Genomic DNA, 12,276 nt, shown 5'->3' with positions numbered 1-12,276 from the left:
GTCAAACTTACAAGGAAAATACCCACAATGCATATAGGTATTTTGCCTTGAATATTTACGAGCGCAAGGGATTCCGATACCTTTTAAATGATGATGAAGTGGTGCACGTAAAATCACTGCAGTATTTGAAGCTGAATGCTCCTGTTTTGAGATGTAAAAATGTGATTTATAAGGCTAGAGTCATCCTTTCTTTTCAGAAGCAAAATACTTGATTCACCTGTTGTTCCATTTCATCAATTTGAGGACTTATTATTAAATGAAATTACATGGATGTTTTCCATGCTGAAATTCTATGTAGATAATATGGGCTAGACTGTGTTAACTATTTCTACCTCAGATTATGTGAGATTTATTTTCGTTCATATTTTCGCTCTTCGTCAATATTATACAATAAATATGCAATGCGGTTCTCATAATGCACCGTCACATAACGAATACCTATTCAAAATTTATGGACAAATTGTGTTTAGGTGAAATGTAAAGTAGCAATGGCTCTAAAACCTGAAGCCAAAGAATGCAACGAGTTGTCATTGATTCTTTGCCGAATGAACTAGTTGTCCACAGTTGTTTCTGTTCTCTATTTTTTATCGTTTTTAATGCAATTAAGTGACTTGGCACCATTAATTCCTTTTGATTTGCCGTCAAGTGTAAGCATCATGTATTTGCACTAATTCTGAACTTATATTAATTGAAATCTAGCCTCGATATCCCTGAATTTTAGCTTTATTTTGAGTAATTGGCCCATAATAAACTTATCCCTTGGCTTTTGAATGATTCTCGTCAATCATCAGTTATTCCTGTATAAACTGAAATGCTATGGTATATTAGGCACACCCTACAAATGAATTGAATCTTACCTAAGTGAACGGCATCAGTATGTTGAGCTCTCAAGAAATGGCTCCAAATTTGTTTCTCCTGGTAGAGAAGTAACACGGGGTGTTCCCCAGGGTTCTGTACTTGGTCCTATTTTATTTTTAATTTATATCAATTATCTCTCAGATAAGGTTAAGTTCATTAAGGGGATAGACTCAATACTGTATGCTGATGATACAAATATCATTGTGTCCGCCTCCTCAGTAGACAGTTTGACAGAAAAAGCAGCTGAAGTAGCTCAGATTTTTAATGAATGTTGTCTTCATAACTTCCTAAAGCCCAATATAAACAAGTCCAGCCTGATTTATTTTACTAATAAAAACAAAGTTTCCACTGCAATCTCAGTAGATGTAGAAAGTGTGAGCATTCCCCAAAATTCCAATACCCAATTCCTGGGAGTAATCCTGCATAGAAACATGTCTTGGGAGGAACACATTTTCAAATTACGTAGAAAGTTAAGTTCACTATGCTTCCTCATTAGAAATATTAGATATTCTGTAAATTTAGAGGTCCTTCTATCAATTTACTACAGTGAACTTTATTCTCGTGTTACTTTTAGTATCCTCTTCTGGGGTTCCTCTCCCCATGTGGGCATAATCTTCAAAATCCAAACAAGGATTATACATATTCTGAGCAATGCTCCTGGCAATGCACCATGTAAACCTCTCTTCAAAAGACTTGGTTTATTACCAGTACCTTGCATATATATATATATATATATATATATATATATATATATATATATATATATATATATATATATATATATATATATATATATATATAATATGTATATATATATATATATATGTATATATATTTAATGTCATCTTACATGCAAAGGGTAATATTTCTCAGTCCTAGTCCAACCACAATTATCATAGTCACTATACAAGGACCTGCAATGACCTGCACCAACCATTAGTCAGAACACACAATACTGCTGATGGGCCCAAAGGAATGGGCTTAAGGTTATTCAATAAACTTCCCCATGAAATCAAATATGAAACAAAAGTACCTGTTTTCAAGAAAAAGCTGTTTAACCTTTTAAAAAATAATATGTTCTATTCTGTAAATGAATACCTGGAATTGTCGCTATGCATCAATTCTGGTTAACCAATTAATATGTAATTATACTAGTGTATTGGTATATGCATATACATACACATATATATATATATATATAATGTATCCCTTCTAAAATTGTGAAATTTATATCTGACATGTCCTACATTTGTATATGTATGAATATGCAACAAATCTCCGGCAAATAAATGTATTATTATTATTAGCAGCCCTTTGACCTGATTCTCAAAATAATCTCTAAAAATTATCTCTGCTATAACGATGATAGTTGCTTACTCATCACAAAATAGGTCCACCATAGTATTTTTTTAGAGAGGCAATCAAGCAATGAACTAATTAATCAATTGTTTTCCAAGTCAGTAACTTTGTTTTACCAGTAAACAACTACTTTTAAATATTCATGATACCTTTGATGACGGCTTAAAGATTTTTTAATACTTTATTTGCCTCTTGAATGAGACCGAATCAAACCATTCAAAATTAGCTGTGAAGGTCGTTTTTTTGCGCGTATCAACTTAGACAAATGTGAAATTTTTATTTAAGTTGAATCAAAGATTAAATTTCTGGTAGAACTTGGAAGATGTTGAAAATTAATTATTAGCCCCATCATACTACGTCATGAGAGATTATGTAAATAAAATTGAAGATATTAATTATAGAGCATATAGAGTTAAAATAATATTTTTCACAATAGCGACAAAAGACCGGGATAATGTTGTCCGATCGCGCTAGGGGGGACAAGTATTGTGTATAAAAAATACTCGAGTTATAATCACCCCCTGTACATACAGGGAGCACATCCCAGGGAGCGCCCAAGAGCCCATTAAGATAGCAGTACAATGTTAATAAATTTTGTTTATTTTTCAACCGAAATTTATTTTATGAAAGTTACTGTCCTCATAATTTTAGCTTTTTATGCTAATTAGCCTAGGGCTTGCAGGGCACCATGACTGTATATGTAATACACCCGTTGCACCTTTAGATTTGTAATTACCTTTTCTGAGCCAATCAAGAGCTTTTTGCAAATTGAGTAGAATAAAGTATTTATGAATAAATATTTCTTTAAATGTATTGGTCTATAAGTTTATTTAAAACTTATATGCATAGTCAGTAAATCCGTTGGAGGTTTCTTCTGGTTCTTTCTTCTAGGTTATCAAGCTGAAAGTTACTCACTCCTACACAAAATAATTCAGGCAAAATTCACTTAGCCTATCTATTAGCCTGCTATACTGGGTTATGTGAGCAGTTAAATGAAAACCAAACATCCGCTACAACAACCAGTTGGTGCACCAAGGACATAAGCCAAAAATAGCATGCACCCGTGAGTTTTCACAATGCAGTTCTTTTACTACAGGGATGGCAGTGCCGATATGTAAAAAGCTAGTATCTAGCTTTTAGGGGACTGTTCCTCGTTGAGGAGGCTGCAGAGGCATCTGACCCCAGAGGGGTGGGCATTGAGCGATGGTGTCAAGTTAAAAACACTCTTGGGGAGGGTAACAGAAAACCACCTCAATTATTAATCCCTAAGTTTTTTATGATGGACCTTATAGAGAAAATGAGTCCTGGCAGCTATGGGACTCAGCCATGTGCCATCCCCAGCAGCGGGGGAGGTAAGGCTTCTGCAATAGTCATCTTACAAAACCCTTGCAAAGCAAAATCAATAGGAGCAACACAAGTTGCAGAAGAAGGAATAAGTTAGAATAGGAATTTGGACTGTTCAGACAATTTTGAGGACAGAAAATTAAAGGTAGGGGACGAAGGCGGAGACGAGAGCCAGTGAGGGGTTACCATGATATTGAATGAAAAGGTTAGAAAAAGCATAGTCAACACAAGCAGGCAACGGATGAAATAATACTAGGAGAGGTAGAGCCAAAAAACTTGGTCATTGTTCAGGTAAATATGCCATCAAACAATCATAGGGAGGAAGGAGTCAACAGGGTATGCAATCAGTTAGAGGACATAATCGCATGTATGCCTGCAGGGAAACATTTGATATTGACTGGGGATTGGAAGGTGGCAAAGGAAGAGATGGTGATGAGGCTGGTCATCAAGGTTGAGGTACAAAGAATGACCTGGGGGAGAAAACAATTGAATTCTGCAGGCAACAGGGGATAATCATTACCAGAACTTGGTTTAGACACTACTAAAGACATAGGTATACATTGAAAATACCAGGTGACTCAGGAAGGTGTCATTTAGATTAAATTATGGTTAGGTAAAGCTTAAGGAAGAGCATGATCAATTTGCAGTTTCCCAGGAGCGAATGAGGAATCTGATCACAATTTAGAAGTCATGAAGTGTACCACCAGATTCTAAAAGATAAGACAGGGGAGGCAGGTTAGGAAATGGTATGTAGAAGTAATAACTGCATTGACCCAGGAAGGCGGATCAGTAGACTGTAAGGAAAATTATGAGCATGTGAAAGGAGCTATCATTGTGTAAAAATGAGAATATATGAAAAAAAAGGGATACTGAAAGCTGTAAAAGGAATTATTGAAAATGTTAATATGAAAAGGACAAGGAAATCATGGAATACATATGAGATGACTTGAAAGATATATGAGTGGTAGAAATGGAAGAATGTAAATGCAGAGTTAGGTAAAAGGAAGTTCAAAGATTAAAATAATTAATTGAGAAGGGTAAGAAACAGAGAAAAAGAAGTCTCATAGAAGATTTACAACAAGGATATGGAACGTTTGCAAAGGATGGGTGAAATTGATGCACTATTTAAAAAGGAGCTCTATATCAGGTGGTAAGAAGGGAAAATCTGTGTTAACAATTAGAGATAATTTGGATAAAATACTAATAGGAAAGATCCCAAAGAGAGATGGAAAAAATATATAGAATAACTGTATTTTGAAAAGCTTAGACCATCATGGTTAGGCATAGAAAAATAGTATAACGTAAATTAAGATAGGTTAGGCCAAGGTTTACTCAATGGTGAGTTAGAAAGGTCATTAAGGGAGTTGAATTCAAATAAGGCCATGGAGGTAGACAACATTCCTGCAGAACTACGTAAAGGTTTAGGAAAATATGGGAGGAAGCATCTATATGGACTAATTCGAAGCATCTATGAGGAAGAAATCTGCCTAGATGACTTCGTGAGATCAGTGTTGGTTCCTATTCCAAAAAGGTAAAGGCTACATTATGTGTGGATTACCGAACAATAAGTTTGATTTCACATGCAGATAAAGTGGTTTTCAGGATCACCAACAAAAGAATGGAGAGCAGGGCAAATGATTATTAGGGGATGAGCAGTTTGGGCTGAGGAAGAGGAGAGGCACGTGCGATGACGTTGTAGCAATGAGATCACTAGCAGAGAGGAATAAAGAATACAATCTGGATGCATTTGCCTTATTCATAAATTTCTAAAAGGTATTTGATGGAGTGAATTGGGAAGAACTAATGGATATGTTGCAGGAAATAGGAATAGATTGGAGGGATAGGAGACTAATCCACATCCTGCATCTCTCTCAGACTGCTCATGTGTGAGTGTGGCCTGGAAAGTCCCGATGGGCAATGTTAGGAAGAGGAGTATGGCTTGGTTGCCCCTTATCACTCATGCTGCTCAACATATATATGGATATATATATATATATATATATATATATATATATATATATATATATATATATATATATATATATATATATATATATATATATATATATATATATATATACATACATACATACATACGAGGGTCATCCGGAAAGTAGTACCCGTTCGTGAAATAAAGACACAAAAGTAAATATTAACAAACATAAAAAATTTTATTTGAAAGAGGATACTTTAAACTACTTCTCAACATAATCTCCAAGCAAATTAAGGCATTTGTCATAACGTGTGACAAGTTTCTGTATTCCTGCTGCATAGTCCTTCGCCGCCAGCTCATTGAGATACGCGAGGGACCCATCTTGCACAAATTTTTGCATAATGCAGATGGTGTTTAACAATTTCATGAACAATTGTTCGAGAAACATTGGGAAAATGCTCACAGATGTCATCAATTGTGACGCGCCGATCGTTCCTCACGAATTCGTCAACTGAGCTCACCAGTTGGTCTGTAATGACAGACGGTCTCCCCGAACGCTCATCGTCGTGTGTGTTCCCCCTCCCCATGTTGAAGTTGCGACACCACCGCCGAACAGACGACTCGTCCATTACATTGTCTCCATACACCTCCTTTAATTGGCGATGAATATCACATGGGCGAACCTTTCTTGCATTGAGGAATTTAATCACTGCCCTCACTTCACAACTGGCGGCGTTCTCAATTTTTTTAAACATTGTAAACAATCACAGAAACAACACAGGCAATGCTAGCGTCACGCAACTTGGCTCAGAGAAGGCAGACAAGCCACTGAAGCTATCTGACCTCGTCCAGCGGCTACTCGCGTCGTCAGCACTTCATGCGGCACGAACGGGTACTACTTTCCGGATGACCCTCGTGTGTGTATATATATATATACACATATTAACCATAACACAGTAATCAACCCGAAGGTCGGTTTGGTAGGTGATGGTAGAGTTCACCCAGTACTAAGCCCGATGGCATGTGAAATTCACACATCAAGGTAGGGGGGCCAGTTCCTTTCCCTGTGCCGGTTTTGGTTTTCCAGGAAGATCTGGTACCCGAAAAATCACTTAGCTTGGGTATATGCACACATATATAATATTATATATGTGTATATATATAATAATATATATATATATATATATATATATATATATATATATATATATATATATATATATATATATATATATATACACATACATACATACACACACACACACACACACACATATATATGTATATTTTTTTTTGGCAGAGTGATTTGAACAAGGCAAAGCAGTTTATAAATTAAATTGGAAAAATATTTTGAAATGTATGCTTGAAAATTTAGAAACATTTTAGAAACTGCAATAACTCAAATTAAATTTGGCTTTTTAACATTTAATTTCACTCATTAAAGTAATTAGATATATGAATGTTCACAGCTTGCCTAGATTCTGTAATGTGAACTAAGACAATGCATATATTCATATCTAGTGTACAATTTTAAATGTACACAGTAGCAACTATCAGAAAACTTTTTCCTCCTTAAAAATAATGTTTCATAGGCAGTCTTATTTCAGTTTTGATAACCATTGAAATATAATTTTAATGGCACAAAGGCATTCAAAGTCCCCTTTTTTCTATCATTAAATATAGGTAGGTACTTACTTATTACTTGGATACAGCATGAGGGTGATTCCAAAATGAGTGATCATAAATTTTTTATTCGCATAATTTTTGTGCAAATATTAAAGACTATGTGATATTTTTAGCTTATTGTGTAACGTGTGTGTTACAAGTTTTGTTGATGTGACTCAAGTACCTATTGGATCAGCAGCAACAGTGCAAGCTGAAGTTTAATTTGCTATGCCAAATTATGATAGTAAAAAACTCCTGTCACAAATGTGTTTCTTTACATTCAGGAGCAGAATAAAGTTACATATGCCTAAGTCTGGGCTACAGGGAGGATGAAGAACACACTTGCATTGCAAGATATCCAGCAAAAACCTTTGTGATATGTGCCTGTACGCATTGTACAGCCACATATTGTGATTACATGAGCCATAGTGCAGCATCCAACCTGTTGCTTTGAAATGTGGTATTTTGTTATTAATTTACATTTGGAGAATTTTCAGTTTATCCCTCAGGTATAGTCTATTTACAGTTATAAGTGCTGGTACAACATACTGATTGAGCATTTCCTGAGTACCAAAGAAGACCTGATCAAAACTTTAACAGCCAAAGTCATCACTATAGCTATTTTTAGGTGTTAATGATGTCAGAAATTTCCAAACAGAGGTTTTTTGTATTCTCTCAGGATTAAAGTGATGTACCCATGCTCCATCTGCAGTGTTAGCCTTCAAAATAAACTCCTAACTCCCTAACATCAATTTCTACTGTGAACAAACCAGAATACAAATGTCCTATTGTTCTTGTCTATGCAGTTTCAGAACTGAGTCCACCTTCTTTTGAAATTGATTAAATCCACTCTTTAAACATTAAAATATCTTGCTTTGCTTTTAGGAAGAACAGTCTCCCAATAAGCTTTCTGTGGCATTATACAGGCCTTAGCTATCAATTTTTTCAGGAAAATCAAAATTTTCATTCAACATCGTGTTATCTCCATTGTCACCATGGGCAAAAGTGAACATGTTTTAGCTAGCAAAAGGTACCACTGATGCAGTACTTGAGTCAAATCAATGGAAATTGTAGCATAAATGTATTATACATTGAGTTAATAATACAACAATATATTAAATTTTTACACAATAAATTATGTGAATAAAAGTAATTATATTCACAAAATAAAACAGCCCTATTTATTTTATTACCCTGGTGCCTCCTCAATCATGCTTTCTAAGCCATATCATTCCAGGAATCCATTGAGATATCAATGATTGTTAATAAAATTATTTTATTTTTCAGAAAAAATTTATTTTATAAAGAGTTACTGTCCACATAATGTCAGCTTTAATGCTAATAAGAATGCAAACAAAATTTAACATCTCATAAAAATAATAACAACTGATAGGTCAGTTTTTGCCACTAATAACTTCATAATATTTTATTTATAACAAAGCAGTGAATTAGGTCATACTCTCTGTGTAGGTATACTTATGCTAATAAAGTGTGTTCCTAAAGCTGTAATTTATTTCTTTAAAATTGCACATGAGCTAAATAAGTAGTAGTTACACTGGTATATATCTACCAAATATGCTATATTAAATTCTTAACAAAAGAGCTCTATGGATAGTTCTTCATCAATGAAACTATCATTTTTCATTTGAATTCCAATACCGGGACTGGAGCAAAGTCATGCCAAAAGAATCGTCGACAAATTTAGGTATGCATAAAATAAATTCACTCTATGGTCTTAGAGAATTCTGTTTTGGAAAAATAAGTAAACCCCTGAATACTGATATACTACTTCTGAATTCCCTTAGTTTATCTTTTCAGGAAAGCTTGAACAGTTTTAACTGAAGCCCTCTGTATGTGAAGTACCCTGTCATTCCAATTATCATTCTTGCTTGTAAATCCTGATAACTGTATTTAGCCATAAGCAGCCTCGTAAATTGAAAAAGAAGCTAAAAGGGTCTACTTCCTCACAGTATGGAAAATTAGGTAGGTACTGTATAATAATTTTCAACAGTGATTCCACTTATTATGAACTAAGAGTCATTACCAATACATATAAAAGTGATAAAACTATCCTACTGTTATAAAAAGTTATTTTAATTACTGATTTTATCAGTAAATAACTTTGTTGGTATTGATTGGTCATAAAAATTTTTTATAAGAATTAGAGAAGAAAAATACATATGGTTTTTTGGTGTTTATGTAACAATTAATTATTTAAATATAAATGTCACTACTAATTTCGTTGATAATCTATTACATACTCCCACGGCTCAAAGGAACAGAAGGAAGATTATCCAGATATTTAATGGCATAAGTGTTTGCAGAGTGAAGCAGTTGAATGCCACGTTTCTGCTAGGAATGCTTCTTCACTTGACCCATATAAATAAAAGTTGTCATTTTCAAAAGGAGATATTAATGCAGATTGGGTCATTTAAATATTTTTAAATACATTTTTGCACATAAGTACATAGTACATAAGTTTTTACATTAATTGGAATTCAAATTACCGGGATATGCATGCATACTGCTGTTTGGAGTCTGAGTCTATTAGGTTCCATTTAGAGGCTTCTTCATTATCATCATTGTATTTAATGTTTATTGATTTCATGAATGGTAGACCTAAAAGTGAATAAATACCCTGACTACCTTTTATAAATTTTTCCACTAATGATCAGTTAACAGTCATGGAAATGCTTATCTGTTAACTCATGGCACAAAAAAATATTAAAAAATAGGATAATTACATCAAGTTATTGGCATATTTGCAAGGAGCAAATAAGCTCCCTCCCTCTTAAACCCTATTTGGTTGTATAAGGTCATTTCATTATACAAATGTTAATTTAATTATCTCTCATACTAATGTGACATGCTGTAATCAACTCTTTCTGTCAAATTGTCACTTCACCTAAGTCATTGTATATAAGGCAGTATGTTATGAACTAGAATGTCACCCAGTTCAATAAAACCTATACCCTTATAAACTCAGTACAATAAAGATCTCCACAAAACAAACTCTTCTCTCTGTTCCGGTCCCATAGCAATTAAATATGCTCAAAAAACCTCCCTGCATTGAACCTCCTTCCCGACAAAACTTCTTAAGCACAAAGTCAAAACTAGGACCATCATATGAAATTCATATGCTTTCGATGAAACATTAATAGGAGTAAACTAAAAAAAAAATTCTTTCACTAAACTGCAGCAAGGTGATATCTTCACTGCCACAACACTGAGAGGAGTGAATTCTGCATCTTTCCTCTTGCAACACATTACCAAGTTTTTGGTTTTTAAAATGGAAATCGATTCCACTAATCTCTGCATGAGTTAGGAGAGCAGACTCTTCAGTCAAATAGAAGAACTATCTCTGGAGACATAATTGGTTATGTCATTTGGATGCAGCTGAATGAGTGAACTTTACTCTCACTAATCATTCTTTCAGGTGCTCCAAATGCATAGTGTCAGTCATGCATGAACTATCATAGTTCATCTACATCTTGTATTCTGCTGAGATTGAATGGGTAGTATGTCTGGCAACAGTAGTGAGTCAAATTTGATTATCAGTCAGGTTTAAGCCCTGGCTCGGATAGTTTTTCTTTTTTATTTTGTCTTTGCTATGGTAAATATTACTGTAGTATGTTAAAAGTAATGACTTCATCAAATGTTACTTTTTATAGCAAATAAAATGTCTACCATCATATTTATTTTTGTATGGGGAAGATATTGATTAAAGACCAGCTGATTATGTATGCACTGTATGGGGCAGAATAGTTGGGTGGTGGCAAGCAAAGTCACTTGGTGGCTTATATGAGCCATCTCACAGGATTTTACAATGGTTACCTCATTGGATTTTGAACCACCTTGGTAAACTTTAGAAAACTATCTAATGAATCGATGTATCATAAAATTTCTTCCTTGAAGGTAAGATGAGTGTCAAATTTTAATTAATATTGATATCAATTACTTTGCTCATTTTAAGTATTGAAATTCCATGTTTTGAGCTGCCATTGCCTTAGAAATGGTTAAAATGCCATATCTTGTGGTAGGTTCCATTGATGGCAACCCTGCAGTTATGAATTCTGCCATAGAAGAATTTGCCGTTGTATCTTCATACAATGAATGTCCTATTTTTTGTTCTGGTGATGTTATAATATAGAGGTTGAAAACTGAAATAAAGGTAACCAGGTAGTTCTTAGTCAGAGGAATAGCTTTCCAAGCATCATGCATGACTACAATGCAAAAGTTTGTAGGATTGTATCATACTTATGTCATGGGTGCCCAGCCCAATCAATGCATTAGTTGACTCTAAGTTAAATGAACTATATAGATGTGACTTCACCCAGGAAGAAGGTGGTATTATTCCTCCAATGCTTTTAACATTAAGTTTCCTGCATTTTCAAAATGAATTTGATGCATTTTGATGACAATTTTTTAAACAGGGGATTTTATCATTGAACATTTCAAAATATGTGGGTTACCCTCTTCTCTCTACACATTCCAGTCTACATGAAAACTATTTAAGTATCCATCATGCTCATGGCCATGTGATCATTTTAAATATTTTTCCCTCATTATGAATCAAAAAATTAATAAACTGCATACAATATTCCATTATAGTTACGGGAGCAATTAATAATGTATTAGTTTTATGTACATATACTTTACAAGGTGGGTAATTATTGGTGTTTCAAAGGTGCCTTACTTTCATTAAGCAGTTCTTCCCTATTCCTATTTGATGAGTCATAAATAAACATGACTTAACTTTATCTGCAATTTCCTACAAACAGCACCTTAACATTAGGGGTGCCTTAACTGAATATTATTTCCCTTTTATGGTGTTTTCTTCCATTTTTTAGCATCAAAAAGTCTTAATTTGGTGTTTAACTTGTCATAACAAACTGCCCTCTATCACTATTTTGTGGCTATGAATCCATCTTGGGACATGGTTTTGTTTTCAACAGTTTGGCATTGCCTACCTAAATATGCAGTGCCTACAGTAAGTAATGCAAAAGAGGAAAATATTAAATTTGAATATTACTGTGATGATCACCAGGTATACATGTATCATTAATGAATTTTTCCTCATTTGAGATTTAATATGCATTAATGACTGTGAAAATACC

This window comes from Hetaerina americana, unplaced genomic scaffold (assembly GCF_022747635.1).
Source record: "Hetaerina americana unplaced genomic scaffold, ioHetAmer1.1.p SCAF_23, whole genome shotgun sequence".
NCBI lineage: Eukaryota > Metazoa > Arthropoda > Insecta > Odonata > Calopterygidae > Hetaerina > Hetaerina americana.
The sequence above is the reverse complement of the archived record's forward strand: the minus strand, read 5'-3'. Positions refer to the sequence as shown.